Raw genomic sequence first — 16,224 nt, forward strand, 5'->3', positions numbered from 1 at the left:
TTTGTTTCAAAATTTAAAAAATGCCTAGCATAAGCCAGGCGTGGTGGCACACGCTTGTAATCCCAGCATTCAGGAGGCTGAGACTAGAGGATCACGGTTCGCGGACAGCCTCAGCTACTTAGGCCCTCTGCAACTCTGTGAGACCTGGTTTCAAAATACGGAATTAAAAATAGGGCAGGGGTTGTAGCTTGGAGGTTGAATGCCCCTGGGTTCCACCCCTAGTACCACCAAAAGAAAAAAAAAAAAAAAAATGCCGGGTGTGTTGGCGCATGCTTATTGTAATCCCAGCATTTGGGAGGCTGAGACAGAAGGATCGTGGTTAGCTGACAGCCTCAGCTACTACTTAGTGAGGCCCTTTGCAACTCAATGAGACCCTGTTTCAAAATGAAGAATAAAAAAGGGTTGGGGTTGTCGCTCAGAAGTAGAATACCCCTGGGTTCCATCCCAGTACAAATAACTTAATTAAATAAAAAAATTAGCGGGACATGGTGGTGCACTCTTGTAATCCCAGCATTTGGGAGGCTGAGAAAGGAGGGTTGCTGTTGGAGAACAACCTCAGCTTACTTACTGGGCCCTTTCAAAGTAAAGAATAAAAAAGAGGGCTGGGGATATAGCTCAGAGGTAGAATGCCCCTGGGTTCCATCTCCAGGACTGCAAAAATTAATTTAAAAAATAAAAATAAACCAGGCATCATGGTGCATGCTTGTAATTCTAATACTTGGGAGGCTGATACTGTTTGCAGGTTTAGCGAGAAATGAGAGACTCAAGAATCCAAGGAAAAGTGCCAGTTGAAGCTTTTATTAGCTGGCCAACAGCAGTACCCTCAGTCTAGAAACCTGACCGAAGGGGCGCGCCGTCTGTCAGGGAGAGAGGTTTATAAAGGGGAGGAAGAAGAGAGAGAGAGGGAAAAAAAAAAAACGTAGGTGGACTTGAGATGAGCCAGAGCAAGCAAGCCATCTTACAGAAGCAGAATGGGCGGTTATCTATATCTTATTTGGCAAGAGCTTAATGTCTCAACCTTGGGCAGCACAATTTACTTTTATGCGGTGGGAAAGAAAGGGAGGGGACAGTAAGTGAAACAGTGTAGAATGGCTGACAGAAATAAAATGGAGTTACTTTTGCTATCACATTTGGTACAGGCACAAGAATCTGTGGCGGGATCTTAAACTTGGCCGTTTAACAGAGTATTACACTGAGACAGGAGAATTACAGGTTCGCAACCAGCCAGCTACTTAGTGAGGCCCTATGCAACTTAGACCCTGTTTCAAAATAAAGAATTAAAAAGTAGGGCTGGGGTTGTAGCCTGAGTTCAATCCCCAGTACCACCAAAAATAAAAAATAAAAATAAAATAATTGTTACGAGCCAGGCATGGTGGTGCATGCTTGGAATCCCAGCATTTGGGAGGCTGAGAGAGGAATGGACTCAGCTACTTAGTGAGTCCCTTTGCAACCCTGAAACTCTGTTTCAAAAAAATAAAGAATAGAACTGTGCCCGTGCCACACAGGGCATGAGCGGATTGCGGTGGAGTGGGGCAGGATCGCCGGGAGGGCGTCGCAGGCAGGACTATGGAGAACGGATTCACAAATGAAGATTATCAGCACACTGCAGAATGGCTTCTTTCTCATACTATGCACTGACCTCGAGTGGCTGTAATCTGTGGTTCTGGGTTAGGAGGTCTGACTGACAAACTAAATGAGGCCCAGGTCTTTGACTACAGCAAAATAACCAACTTTCCCCAAAGCACAGTGCCAGGTCATGCTGGGCGACTGGTATTTGGGTTCCTGAATGGCAGAAACTGTGTGATGATGCAGGGCAGGTTCCACATGTATGAAGCCAGCTGCTCTGGAAGGTGACGTTACTGATGAGGGTGTTCCAGCTTCTGGGTGTGGATACCTTGGTGGTCACCAACACACCTGGTGGGCTCAATCCCAAGTCTGAAGTTGGCGATATCATGCTGATCCGTGATCACATCAACCTACCTGGCTTCTGTGGTCAGAATCCTCTGAAAGGGCCTAAGGAAGAGAGGTTTGGAGTTCGTTTCCCTGCCATGTCTGATGCTTATGACCGGAATATGAGGCAGAAGGCTTTCAGTGCCTGGAAGCAAATGGGGGAGCAGCGAGAGCTTCAGGAAGGCACCTATGTGATGTTGGCGGGCCCCAACTTTAATACTGTGGCAGAGTGTCATCTGCTGCAGAAGCTGTTGGTATGAGCACAGTACCGGAAGTTATAATTCCGCGGCCCTGCAGACTTCAAGTCTTTGGGTTCGCACTCATCACTAACAAGGTCATCATGAATTATGAAAACTTGGGGAAGCCGGGTGTGGTGGCGCATGCTTGTAATCCCAGTGTTCGGGAGGCTGAGACTGGAGGATCACGGTTCGCGGACAGCCCCAGCTACTTAGTGAGGCTCTGCAACTCAGTGAGACCCGGTTTCAAAATAAAGAATAAAAAATAGGGCAGGGGGTGTAGCTCAGAGGTCAAATGCCCCTGGGTTCCACCCCCAGACCCGCAAAAAAAAAAGAATAAAAATAGGGCAGGGGTGTAGCTCAGAGATAGAATGTGAATGCCCCTAAGTTCCATTACCAGACATGAAAAAAAAAAAAAAAAGAATAAAAAAGAAAGCTGGGGGTGTAGCTCGGAGGTGTAATGCCCCTGGGTTCCACTCCAGTACTGCAAAAAAGTAAATAAGTCAAGCCGGGCATGGTGGCGAATGCTTGTAATGCCAGCGTTAGGGAGGCTAAGACCAGAGGATCGCAGTTCCTGGACAGCCTTAGCTACTTAGTGAGGTTTCTGCAACTCAGACCTGGTTTCAAAATAAAGAATAAAAAATAGGGCAGGGGATGTAGCTCGGAGGTCATATGCCCCTGGGTTCCATCCCCAGACCCGCAAATAAAATAAAATAAAATAAAATAAAATAAAATAAAATAAAAATTTAAAAATAGGTCTGGAAGCCAAGTGTAGCGGTGCACATTTGTACTCTCAGTACTTAGAAAGCTAAAATCGGAGGATCACAGGTTCATGGTCAGCCTCAGCAACTTATGAGGCCCTCCATAACTTAGTAAGATGCTGTTTCAAAATAAAGAATAAAGCTGAGCGTGGTGGTTCACGCTTGTAATCCCAGCATTCGGGAGGCTGAGACTGGAGGATGGTGATTCGCAGATAGCCTCAGCTACTTAGTGAGGCCCTCAGCAACTCAGTAGGACCCTATTTTAAAATAAAGAATGAAAAATTGGGCAGGGGATGTAGCTTGGAGGTCAAATGCCTCTGGTTCCATCCCCAGAACCGAAAAAAAAAAAATAGGGCTGGGGTGTCACTCAGGTAGAATGCCCCTGAGTTCCATCCCCAGTACCTCAAAATAAATAAATAAATAATAATCAAAATAAAAAATAAGAAATGGAGCTGGGAGTGAAGCTCAGAGGTAGAATGCTCCTGGATTCGGGGGTCCCCAATAACACACACACACACACACACACACACACACACACACACACACACACACGGCCTGGAAGCTGAGTGCTGAGCCAGTGCTTATAATCCCAGAATTTGAGAGGCTGAAACAGGAAGACTGCAGGTTCACAGCCAGCCTCTGCAATTAGTGACACCCTGTTTCAAAATAAAAGAATAGCTGGGTGTGGTGGCCCAACCGTGTAATCCCAGCATTTGGGAGGCTGAAACAGGAGGATCATGGTTCGCTGACAGCCTCAGCTACTTAGTGAGGCCCTTTGCAACTCAGCGTGACCCTGTTTCAAAATATAGAATAGAAAAATTAGGCCGGGCGTGGTGGTGCACGCTTGTAATCCCCGCATTTGGGAGGCTGAGACAGGAGGATCGCACAGGTTCGAAGCCAGCCTCAGCTACTTAATGAGGCTTTCAGCAACTTAGTGAGACCCTGTTTCCAAATAAAGTATAAAAAAGGTCTGGGAGTATAGCCCGGAGGTAGAAAGGCTCTGGATTCCACCCCTAGTACCACACACACACAAAAAAAGAAACAGAAAAATTGGGCTGCGGGGGCGGGGGGGTGGGTGTGCAGCTCAAAGGTAGAATGCCCCTGGGTTCTATCACCAGTACCGCAAATAAACTAAATAAATAAAGCTGGGCATGGTGGCACATGTTTGTAATCCCAGCATTCCAGAGGCTGAGACAGGAGGATTGCAGTTCACAGACAGCTTCAGCTACTTAGTGAGGCCCTCTGCAACTCATTGAGACCCGGTTTCATACTAAAGAATAAAAAATAGGGCTGTGGGTGTAACTCAGAGGTAGAATGCCCCTGGGTTTCTGTTAAGTAAAATAAAAAATTATGAAGTAAAATAAAAAATAATGTGAGTACAGCAGAGTGTGAAAATATACGAGAGAAAATACACGTGGCACATAAAGTTTTAATTGCACGGCTCTCCCGGGGATCAGGGCGAGGCACCATGGGGCCCACGCACCTGTCTGAAGCTAGAGGACACAGGCTCTCCTTTTCAAGGTATGCGTCTCGCAAGATGGGGGGTTTACTCGCGGGGATGCCCAGTTCCCACGGGGGTTTCAGTCCCCCCTTGCCGGTGCAGAGGTCATGTGACACAAAGTCACAGGAGCGCAGGACCCAACTTATCAGTTTCATTCCTGGTATCACACACACACACACACACACACACACACACACACACACACACACACATAATAATAATAAATAAAAAATAAATTAAATAAATGAATAAAAAATAAAATAATAAAGCAAGGCGTGGTGGTCCATGCTTAGAATCCCAACTTTGGGAGACTGAGACTGGAGGATTGAAGGTTCAAGGCCAGCCTCATTTACTTAGAGAAACTTAGTGAAACCCTGTTTTAAAAATAAAAAAGATGCCGGGCGTGGTGGCCCATGCTTATAATCCCCGCACTTGGGAGGTGGAGACAGGAGGATCGCACAGGTTCGAAGCCATCCTCGCTGGCTTAAGAGACCCTGCTTCCACATTAAAAATAAATAAATAAATAAAAAATAAATAAATAAATAAATAATATGTGTGTGTGTGTGTGTGTGTGTGTGTGTGTGTGTGTGTGTATCTGAGAGTGTAGCCCGGAGGTAGAAGGGTTTCTAGGAACCCCAGTACCACCACCACCACCAAAAAAAAAAAAAGCCAGGCATAGTGGCGCACGCTTGTAATCCTAGCATTTGGGTGACTGATACTGGAGGATAGCAGTTTGTGGACAGCCTCAGCTACTTAGTGAGGCCCTGTGCAACTCAGTGAGACCCTGTTTCAAAATAAAGAATAAAAAATAGGGCTGGGGTATAGCTTGGAGGTAGAATGTCCCTGGATTCCATCCCCAGTATGGCAAAAATAAATAAATAAATAAATAAATAAATAAATAAATAAATAAATAAATAAAAAGAAGAGCCAGGGATGGTAGTGCACACTTGTAATCCCAGTGCTTGGGAGGCTGAGACAGGAGGATGACACAGGTTCAAAGCCAGCATCAGCTACTGAGTGAGGCTCTCAGCAACTTAGTGAGACCCTGTTTCTAATAAAATATAAAAATAGTCTGGAAGCTGGGCGTGGTGGCGCACGCTTGTAGTCCCCACGCTTGGGAGGCTGAGACAGGAGGATCACGCAGGTTCGAACCCAGCCTCAGCTGGCTTAAGAGACCCTGTTTCCAAATAAAATATAAAACAGGTCTGGGAGTATAGCCCAGAGGTAGAGGGCCCCTGGGTTCCATCCCCAGTACCACCAAAAATAAAAAATAATAAAAATAGTCTGGGAGTGTAGCCCATAGGTAGAAAGCCCCTGGATTCCATCTCCAGTACTACAATAAAATAAAATAAAGTAAAATAAAATAAATAAAAGGACTAGTAGCTGGGCATGGTGGCGCACGCTTGTAATCCCCGCAATTGGGAGGCTGAGACAGGATCGTACAGGTTCAAAACCAGCCTCAGCTACTTAGTGAGACTCTCAGCAACTTGGTGAGACCCTGTTTCCAAATAAAAAACTTAAAATAGGTCTAGGAGTACAGCCTGGAGGTAGAAAGCCCCTGGGTTCCACCCCCAGTGTCACCAAAAAAAAAAATAATAATAATAATAATAATAATAATAATAATAAATAAAAATAAAAGGACTAGCCGGCATGATGGTGCACACTTGTAATCCCAGCACTTGGGAGGCTGAGACAAGAGGATCCAGGTTCAAAGCCAGCCTCAGCTACTTAGTGAGTTTCTCAGCAATTTAGTGAGACCCTGTTTCCAAATAAAATATAAAATAGGTCTGGGAGTGTAGATCAGAGGTAGAAAGCTCCAGGGTTCCAAGCCCAGTATCTCACACATACACACAACACACACACACACACACACACACACACACACACACACACACACACACACACAAAATAAAAGGACTAAAAGATAGGGCTGTGAGTGTAGCTTGAATGCACAATGCCCTGGGTTCCACCCCCAGTACCATAAAAAAAGGAAAGGAAGAAAGGAAGAAAAAAGAAAGAAAGAAAAGAAAAATACTAAAAAATAGGGCTGGGTGTGTAGCTCAAAGGTACAATGCCCTTGAGTTCCATCCTTAGTACCACAAAAATACAACAACAAAAAAGTAATAATATGCCGGGTCTTCAGGAAGCTGAGACGAGGATCGTGGTTTGCGGACAGCCTCAGCTACTTAGGCTCTTTGCAACTCAGTGAGACCCTGTTTCAAAATAAAGAATAAAAAATAGGGCAGAGGGTGTAGCTCAGAGGTTGAATGCCCCTGGATTCCATCCCCAAACCCGCAAAAAAAAAAAAAAAAAAAAATTGGGCTGGGGGTGTAGCTTGGAGGTAGAATGCCCCTGGGCTGCATTCCCCAGTACCAAATAATAATAATTATTATTATAATAATAATAAAATAAATAAAAAGTAAATTAAGCCGGGCGTGGTGGCGCACACTTGTAATCCCCACGCTTGGGAGGCAGAGACAGGAGGATGGCGCAGGTTCGAAGCCAGCCGCGCGCGCTGGCTTAGGAGACCCTGTTTCCAAACAAAAATGTAAAAATAGATTTGGGAGTGTAGCCCGGAGGTAGAAGGGCTTCCAGGAACCCCAGTACCATCAAAATAAATAAATAAATAAACAAATAAATAAATAAATAAATAAACAATAAAAAAAGAGGGCTGGGGGTGTACCTCAGATGTAGAATGCTCCTGGATTCCCTTTCCAGTACTGCAATAAATAAATAAATAAATAATAAATAATAAAATTAAAGAGAATGAAAAAATAGGGCTGAGCAGAGGCAGAATATCCCTGCGTTCAAGCCCCAGTATTGTAAAAATAAATAAATAAATAAATAAATAAATAAATAAAGGAGAGATATATAATGTATGGTTTAATGGCTATACTGCTTCTGTCTCTCACTTATGCTAGGTGAAATAAATTTCATGCTTACCCCTCCCTCCCCTCTGCAATTACATGACCAAATTTAAAAAACAAAACAAGCTGGACATGATGGGACACATTGGAATCCCAGCATTTGGGAGGCTGAGACAGGAGGATAGCAGTTCATGAACAGCCTCAGCTACTTAGTGAGGCCCTTTGCAACTCAAAATAAAGAATAAAAATTGGGCTGGGGGTGTAGCTCAGAGGTAGAATGCCCCTGAGTTCCATCTCCAGTACCACACACACACGCAAAAAAAAAAAAAAAAAAAACCCACAAAACCCATAACACTTGGAATTTCAGTGCTCCAGGTCAGATCCAAGGTTTTTGCTTTCTAGGCCTTCACTAGTGAATAAAGAAACATGCTTTTCCAACTCCAGTCAGTGTTCCTTTTGTTTCTGGAGACCAAGTTGGGTGGACCCAACATCCTGAAACACCAAACACACCAAAAAAATAAATAAATAAAAATAAATAAATAAATAAATAAGGCTTATGGCTGGGGGATTGAATGCCCCTGGGTTCAATGTCCAGCACTAAAATAAATAAATAGGCTGGGAATGTAGCTCAGTGGTAGAGTGCCCCCTCCAAAAATGTGGGAAAGCAGTTCTCAGCTGAGCCTCCCAACCTGTACCAGGGGCTCAAACCCCACTGCAGCCTGGGGAGGCAGCCTTCTCCCCATTGCAGCCTGGGGAGGCAGCCTTCTCCCCATAACACAGGAGGGAGCAGGCACAGGGCTCACTTGCTCTTCTGCCCCTATGCCCCAGCCCACAAGGCACAGGTGAGCTCCCCTGCAGCCTACTTCCAGCCTGGGCCTGATCCCACTAAAGCTGCCCAGCCACATGCCCTTTTCCCCCACCACCTGGACCTCTGTCCCAGCCTCTTCCAGGACAGTAGTGAACAGATAAGTACATATCCAAATGCCTCTAGGGCCAACCCTTGGCCAAAACTCAGGGAAGGAGTGTAGGGCCTTATAGCAATGACATTGATACTGACTGGTTGAATTGATTGAAAAGTAGTCTCTCAGATGGGCGTGGTGGTGCACGCTTGTAATCCCAGCATTCGGGAAGCTGAGACTGGAGGATCGTGGTTCACGGACAGCCTCAGCTACTTAGTGAGGCCCTCTGCAACTTAGTGAGACTCTGTTCCAAAATAAAAAATAAAAATAGGGCAGGGGTTGTAGCTTGGAGGTCGAATGCCCCTGGGTTTCATCCCCAGACCCACACAAACAAAAAAAGAAATAATAATAAAGAAATAATAATAATAATAATAATTATTATTATTATTATTATTATTATTATTTGCGGGACTGGGGATGGAACCCAGGGGCATTCAACCTTCGGGCTACACCTCCTGCCCTATTTTTTATTCTTTATTTTGAAACTGGGTGTCACGGAGTTGCGGAGGGCCTCACTAAGTAGCTGAGGCTGGCCTCACTAAGTAGCTGAGGCTGGCCTCACTAAGTAGCTGAGGCTGGCCTCACTAAGTAGCTGAGGCTGTCCGTGAACCGCAATCCTCTGGTCTCAGCCTCGCGAATGCTGGGATTACAAGCATGCGCCACCACACCTGGCTAACGTAGAGTTAAAATGAGCTGTTCCTTTAATAGAAAAGATCTAATTATATTCTCACAGAGCCCAGCAACTTAGTGGAGACCATGTTTCCAAATAAATAAAATAGGGAGAGGGGTATAGCTCAGAGGTGGAATGCTTCTGGGTTCAATTCCCAGCACCACAAAAATAAATAAATAATTATATAAATAAATAAATAAATAAATAAAAAGGACAGGAGGATCTCAGGTTCACTGCCAGCCTCAGCTACTTAGTGAGGCCGTCCGCAACTTAGTAAGAACCTGTTTCCAAATAAAAAATAAAATAGGTCTGGGGTTTAGTTTGGAAGTACAAGGCCCCTGGGTTCCATATCCAGTACCACAAAAATAAATAAATAAATATAAAATAAAATAGGGTTGGGGTGTTGCTTGAAGGTAGAATGCCCTGGGTTCCATCCCTAGTACCGCACACACACAAACACACACACATACACACACACACACACACACACACACACACCACAGGGCTAGGGTATAGCTCATAGGTAGACCGCTCCTGGCTGGTTGGCTGGTGTTAATCTCCAGTACAAAAAACCAAACCAAACCAAACCAACAAAAATCACCAAACCAATGAAGAGTTAGAAGGAAGTAGGCAGATAGGGAAGAGGCCTCCGTAGAAAAAAGTTAATTTCCTGAGGGGCAAGGAATACTAATTAACTTCCAAGGTTCAGAGTTAAGAATGACCAAAGCTTCACAAAACTGTCTGTTTACTAATCAACAAACCCAGGAGTTACTAATCAACAAACCCAGGAGACATCACCGAGTAAGTCTGACACTCCTACTGAAAGGAGACCCTTCAAAGGACATGCAAATACCCTATGCAAATTCTGAGAGCTACTTCCCAGAATCCCAAATTCTAAGCAATAGAGGACATGCAGACATATATAAACCCCTAGCACAGTCACCAAGATGGTTACCCACTCTGGGAACCCCTCCCTGTTGGGGAGCTTTTCTCTCTCTCTCTCCCTCTCTCTCTCCCTCCCCCTCCCTCTCCCTCCCCCTCCCCCTCCCTCTCCCTCTCCCTCTCTCCCCCTCTCCCCCTCTCCTCCTCTCCTTGCAGGTCTCATTAGCTTTGAGAGAAGGTGGAGTGCAATTGAAGGCACGTCAAGGCCGACCAGGGCCCCTAGGGGTGACCTGCACTTCCTTTCTGGCAGATCGGCATGGACTCTGGGAGAAAGCAGCTTGCAACTGAAGGCATTCAGCTTGGGCTACCCTCAAGTGTTGTCCTGAAGGCAGCTGCTCGACTCCAGAGCCCCATAGACAAGAACCCAGTAAGGAAACGCCGAGTTTCTTCTCAAGAAACCCCCTTTCATCTTTAGGAAATGCTGAGTTTCTTCTCAAGAAACTCCCTTTCATCTTAAGGAAACGCCGGGTTTCTTCTCAAGAAGAAATCATGGCTAATGGCTAGAAGAAGGCTGGCTGAATTTTAGGAAGGGCAACTACAATGATGGTGCCATGCAGTGTGGCTCTCCCTTTGGGGAAGCAGGTGAAAGAATTGAGGGCAGAATTTCAGTGTGCAGGGGCACGTGTAAGGGACCATGGAGACAGGACTTGGTGGGGTGACAGAGGCAGAAAGCCCAGCCAGATAGACCCAAGGTAGGATAGTAAGGACCTGGTGGCTTCAAAGGTCTGCTCTAAAGGAAGAGGCTGGAGAATGAGGGTGAGGTGGAGCTGAAGGACCTGGCTCATAGCCGGGCACGGTGGCACACACTTGTAATCCCCTCGCTTGGGAGGCAGAGGAGACAGGAGGATCGCGCAGGCTCAAAGCCAGCCGCTCGCCCTGGCTTAGGAGACCCTGTTTCCAAATAAAAATGTAAAAATAGGTCTGGGAGTATATCCTGGAGGTAGAAGGGCTTCCAGGAACACCAGTACCACCAGAGTAAATAAATAAAATAAAATAAAGATTAAGATATAGGGCAGGGGTGTATGCCCCGGGTTCCATCCCCAGTGCTGCAAAAAAAAAAAAAAAAAAAAAAAAAAAGCTTGCACCACCACGCCCGGCTTTGTGTTTTTTGTGATTGCCTTTCTAAATGGAGTTAGATGAAATCTCAGGGTAGTTTTGATTTGCATCTCTCTGATTGCTAATGATGTTGAACATTTTTCAATAAACCTTATTGGTCATTTTTGTTACGGATTGGGAAACTGTCCCCAGGGATCTTTGTTAGACCCCTGGGAATAATTTCCTGAAAAACCCCCAAAGAAGCAAAAAAACAGAAAAAGAGGAAAAGATAGAAATATAGAAAATAGAAATACAGCCCCATGCCAAAATGACATGGGGGGGGTGGCTCAAAATGAATACACCAAAGGAATTACACGTGGACTCAGCCTTTTATACCCATGACCTCCATCTTGTTTGTGTGACTCTGAAGTAGTAAACGTCCCTGTAAGGTACCTCCCCTTACCCTGTAAGGTACCTCCCCCAATAAGGTGTGGCGAGGTGTCTACTTTCATGAAGGTCGACCCTTCCTACCATCTTAGCTAGTTTATCCAATCATGTAAATCTGTCTTTAGATAAAGGCCTAGTTCTCCTCAACTAAGATCTGTCTTTAGATAGAGACAGGCCTAGTTCTCCTCTCCTATGGACTGGTTAATTGCTTTTAGCTAGGTTAATTTACATTGGAATAGTTGCCTGCTTTTAGGCAGAAACTAAGTCCTTGCACAGATTTGCCCCTCACCCAGTTTTTGAAATATATTAATAATCATAGCTTTCTCAAATCTTTCTAGCTGGGCGTGGTGGTGCACACTTGTAGTCCCAGTATTCGGGAGGCTGAGACCTGGAGGATCACGGTTCGCAGACAGCCTCAGCTACTTAGTGAGGCCCTCTGCAACTCAGTGAGACCCGGTTTCAAAATAAAGAATAAAAAATAGGGCAGGGGGTGTAGCTCAGAGGTCAAATGCCCCTGAGTTCCATCCTCAGACTCAGACCCGCAAAAAAAAAAAAAAAAAAAAAAAAAAAATCAAATCTTCCTAGGCCATTTCCAATACTGGTACAATTTTGATTTTTTTTCTTTTATGAAATGTCTATTTAGTTTACTTGCCTCCTTTATTTTTTTGCGATTCCCAGGAATGGAACGGGTATTCTATCTCTGAACTACACCCCTAGTCCCAGTCCTAATTCTTTATTCTTTATTTTTTTATTTATTATTATTATTATTATTATTTTTTGGTGGTACTGGGGTTCCTGGAAGCCCTTCTACCTCCGGGCTACACTCCCAGACCTCTTTTTACATTTTATATTTGGAAACAGGGTCTCCTAAGCCAGCGTGCGCGGCTGGCTTCGAACCTGCGCGATCCTCCTGTCTCTGCCTCCCAAGCGCGGAGATTACAAGCTTGTGCCACCACACCCGGCTCAGTTTACTTGCCCTTTTCTTTTTTTTTTTTTTTTTTTGCGGGTCTGGGGATGGAACCCAGAGGCATTTGACCTCCGAGCTACACCTCCTACCCAATTATTTATTATTTATTTTGGTGGTATTGGGGGTGGAACCCAGAGACTTTCTACCTCCGAGCTATACTCCCAGACCTTTTTTAACAAATATATTTTATTTGGAAACAGGGTCTCACAAAGTTGCTGGGAGCCTCACTAAGTATTATTCTTTATTTTGAAACCGGGTCTCACTGAGTTGCGGAGGGCCTCACTAAGTAGCTGAGGCTGTCCACGAACCGTGTACAGAATGCTGGGATTACAAGGGTGTGCCATCACCCCCAGTTTACTTGCCCATTTTTGGATTGGGTTATTTGTTTTCTTTTTTTCTTTTTGCGATACTGGGGATGGAACCCAGAAGCATTCTACCTCCAAGCTACACCCCCAGCCCTATTTTTTATTCTTTATTTTTATTTTTTTGTGGTACTAGGGCGTGGAACCCAGGGAGCTTTCTATCTCCAGGCTATACTCTCAGGCCTATTTTATAATTTATTTGGAAACAGGGTCTCACTAATTTGCTGAGAGCCTCACTAAGTAGCTGAGGCTGGCTTCAAACCTGTGCGATTCTCCTGTCTCAGCCTCCCAAGTTCTAGGATTACAAGTGTGAGCCACCATGCCCGGCTTATTCTTTATTTTTTATTTTATTTATTTATTTATTTATTTATTTATTTTGGTGGTACTGGGGTTCCTGGAAACCCTTCTACCTCCAGGCTACACTCCCAGACACCTATTTTTTATATATTTATTTGGAAACAGGGTCTCTTAAACCAGAGAGGCTGGCTTCGAACCTGCGATCCTCCTGTGTTGGCCTCCCAAGCTCGGGGATTACAAGCCTGCGCTAGCACACCTGGCTTTATTCTTTATTTTGAACCAGGGTCTCACTTAGTTGCAAAGGGCCTCACTAGGTAGTAGGTGAGGCTGTCAGCCAACCCGTATCATCTTGTCTCAGCATCCCAAATACTGGGATTAGAAGTGTGCGCCACCACACCTGGCTACTTATTTTCTTAGGGGTGAGTTTCTTGAGTTCTCTGTAGATTCTAGATATTAGACCTCTATTGGAGGAGTAGTTGGCAACAACTTTCTCAGTTTTTTTTTTTTTTTTTCCCGGTACTGGGGATGGAGCCCAGGGGCATTCTACCTCCAAACTATGCCCCCAGACCGATTTTTAATTTTTTTATTTTGAAACTGAGAGTCACTGAGTTGCAAAGGGCCTGAGTACCTGAGCCTGGCCACGAACCTGGATCCAAGTGTTTCAGCCTTTCAAATGTTGGGATTACAAGCATGTGCCACCAAGCCTGGCTAACTTACTCCCATTCTGTTGGTTCTTAGTTGGGATTCTTTTTTTATTTTTTGCAGTACTAGTGATGGAAACCAGTAATAAAAAAATAGAACTGGGGGTGTAGCTCTCAGGTAGAATGCCTCTGGGTTCCATCCTCAGTATTGGGGGAAAAAAAAAAGAAAGAAAAAGAAAGAAGGCGCTTGTAATCCCAGCATTGAGGAGGCTGAGACCTGGAGGATCACGGTTCGCGGACAGCCTCAGCTACTTAGTGAGGCCCTCTGCAACTCAGTGAGACCCGGTTTCAAAATAAAGAATAAAAAAATAGGGCAGGGGGTGTAGCCCGGAGGTCAAATGCCCCTGGGTTCCATCCCCAGACCCGCAAAAAAAAAAAAAAAGAAAAAGAAAGAAGGCTGGAAATGTGGCTCAGAGGTAGAACTCCCCTGGGTACAGCCTCTAGTACCACACACAAAAAGTTACTAAGCACAGGTGGTGGAAATGCTTTTTTTTTAAGAGGCAGATAGGGGTGGAGGCTGGGGGGAGGGGTCCCAGGAAGGTTAAGTAGCAGTCATGCTGGGCATGAGCCCTCCTGCCTGAACTCTGAAGAAAGGAGAGCCCAGTGAGAAGAAGGGTCAGTTTCCACTCAGTGAGGCCCTCTGAGCTGCGGGTTAGGAAAGGGCCAGTGGAGAGGTCCAAATTTAGGCTGCCGAGAAGCCTATCAAGGTGATAGAAGCAGTGGGTGGGACCTGGCCAGGAGCTTTTAGTATTTATCAGAAAAGTAAAGGGTAAAAAAGTAAAAGTAAAGACAAAGATTAAGGGTCAACAAAGGAGGGTGGAGGTCAGGAACCACACCTGGAGGGGAAAGGTTTGGTGACCTTTCTTATGTAAAAGAATAAATAGCCTTGTAGCCTAGCTGAAAAATCTGGTGGTGGTGGTGGGGAGCATCCGGAAGGATCTTTGTAAATTTAATGCCCTATAGCTGGGCGTGGTAGTGCATACTTGGAATCCTAAGTACTTGGGATGCTAAGACTGCAGAATCACAGATTCAGTGCCAGCATCAGCAATTTAGTGAGGCACTGCATAATTTAGGGAGACTCTGTCTCAAAATAAAAAATATAAAATAGAGCTGGAAGCTGGGGCTGGTGGCCCACACTTGTAATCCCAATACTTGGGAGGCTAAGACAGGAGGATCACAGTTCAGCTACTTAGTGAGGGCCTTTGTAACTTAGTGAGACCTTGTTTCAAAATAAAGAATAAAAACTAGGGCTGGGGATATAGCTCAGAGTAGAATGGCTCTGGGTTCCATCCCCAGTACAACAACAAAAATAAAATAAAATAAAATAAAATTAGGCTGGGGTGTAATTCAAAGGTAGAATGCCTCTGGGTTCAATTCCCAGCAACACACACACACACACACACACACACACACACACACACACACGAGTGATGTTCCTGTTTCAGTCTCCCAAGTACTAGGATTATAAGTGTGTACCACCATGCCCGGCCCCGACCCTGTGTAGCTGAGGCCATGAAACTGTGATCCTCCTGTCTCACACCAAGTACTGGGATTAAAAAGCATGCACCACCATGCCTGTCTTAATTCTTAATTTTGAAACAGGGTCTCACTACTAAGTTGTGTAGGGTCTCACTAAGTCGTTAAGGCTGGCCTTGAACCTGAGTTCCTTCTTCTGCAGCCTTCCAAGTACTGGGATTACAGATCTACACCAAAAACACCCAACAATCCCACCCTTGTGTGTGTGTGTGTGGTTCTGGGAATGGAACCCGGCGGCTTTCTGCCTCCAGGCTACCCCCTTCGACCTATTTTACATTTTATTTTGAAACAGGGTCTCACTAAACTGCTGAGAGACTAAGTATCTGAGGCTGGTTTAGAACCTGCTTGATCCTCCTGTCTCAGGCTCCCAAGTACTGGGATTACAACACCTGGCTCCCATTCTTTTTTTTTTTTTTTTTTTTTTTTTGGGTACTGGAGATTGAAATAGGATCTAGAGAAATTAGAGGGTGGTTTCAAAACTGTGATCCTCCTGTCTCGGTCTTCCAAGTACTGGAAGGAATACAGGCGAGTGACACCAGTTTTATTTATGATCCTGGGAATGGAACCCAGGTGTATTCTACCTCTGAGCTACACCTCCAGCCCTATTTTTTTCTTATTTTGAAACAAGGTCTGAGTTGCACAGGACCTCACTAAGTATCTGAAGCTGTCTGCCAACAGCGATCCTCCTGTCTGTGTCCTGAGTGCTGGGATTACAAGTGTGCACCACCAAGGCTGGCTTCCTAGCCCTATTTCTTATTTTTATTTATTTATTTTTTTTACCGGTACTGGGAATAGAACCCAGGGGCATTCTACCTTCAGAGCTACACCCCCAGCCCTATTCCCTTCCTTCCTTCCTTCCTCCCTTCCTTCCTTCCTTCCTTCCTTTTCTTTCTTTCCGGGTCTGGGGATTGAAAAGACAAAGTTTGACCACAACAGAAACCACCTTGTAGCCAAGACATTTACTGGCAGAGCCGATGTGAAAGGAAGGAAGGA

The 16,224-nt window shown here is 45.1% G+C and overlaps 1 pseudogene across 1 annotated transcript in view; it reads left to right on the forward strand.

Annotated features, from left to right (window-relative positions):
- Nucleotides 1-1,566: 1,566 nt before the first annotated feature.
- The window catches only part of LOC308268697 (purine nucleoside phosphorylase-like), a 34,570-nt pseudogene continuing 19,912 nt past the window's right edge, over nt 1,567-16,224 (forward strand). Inside the window, exon 1 of the transcript in view lies at nt 1,567-2,318. The product of the transcript in view is annotated as a purine nucleoside phosphorylase-like (transcript). The remainder of the gene's footprint in view (nt 2,319-16,224) is intronic.

Source organism: Muscardinus avellanarius (assembly GCF_963383645.1).
Source record: "Muscardinus avellanarius genome assembly, chromosome: 10".
NCBI classification, from domain to species: domain Eukaryota; kingdom Metazoa; phylum Chordata; class Mammalia; order Rodentia; family Gliridae; genus Muscardinus; species Muscardinus avellanarius.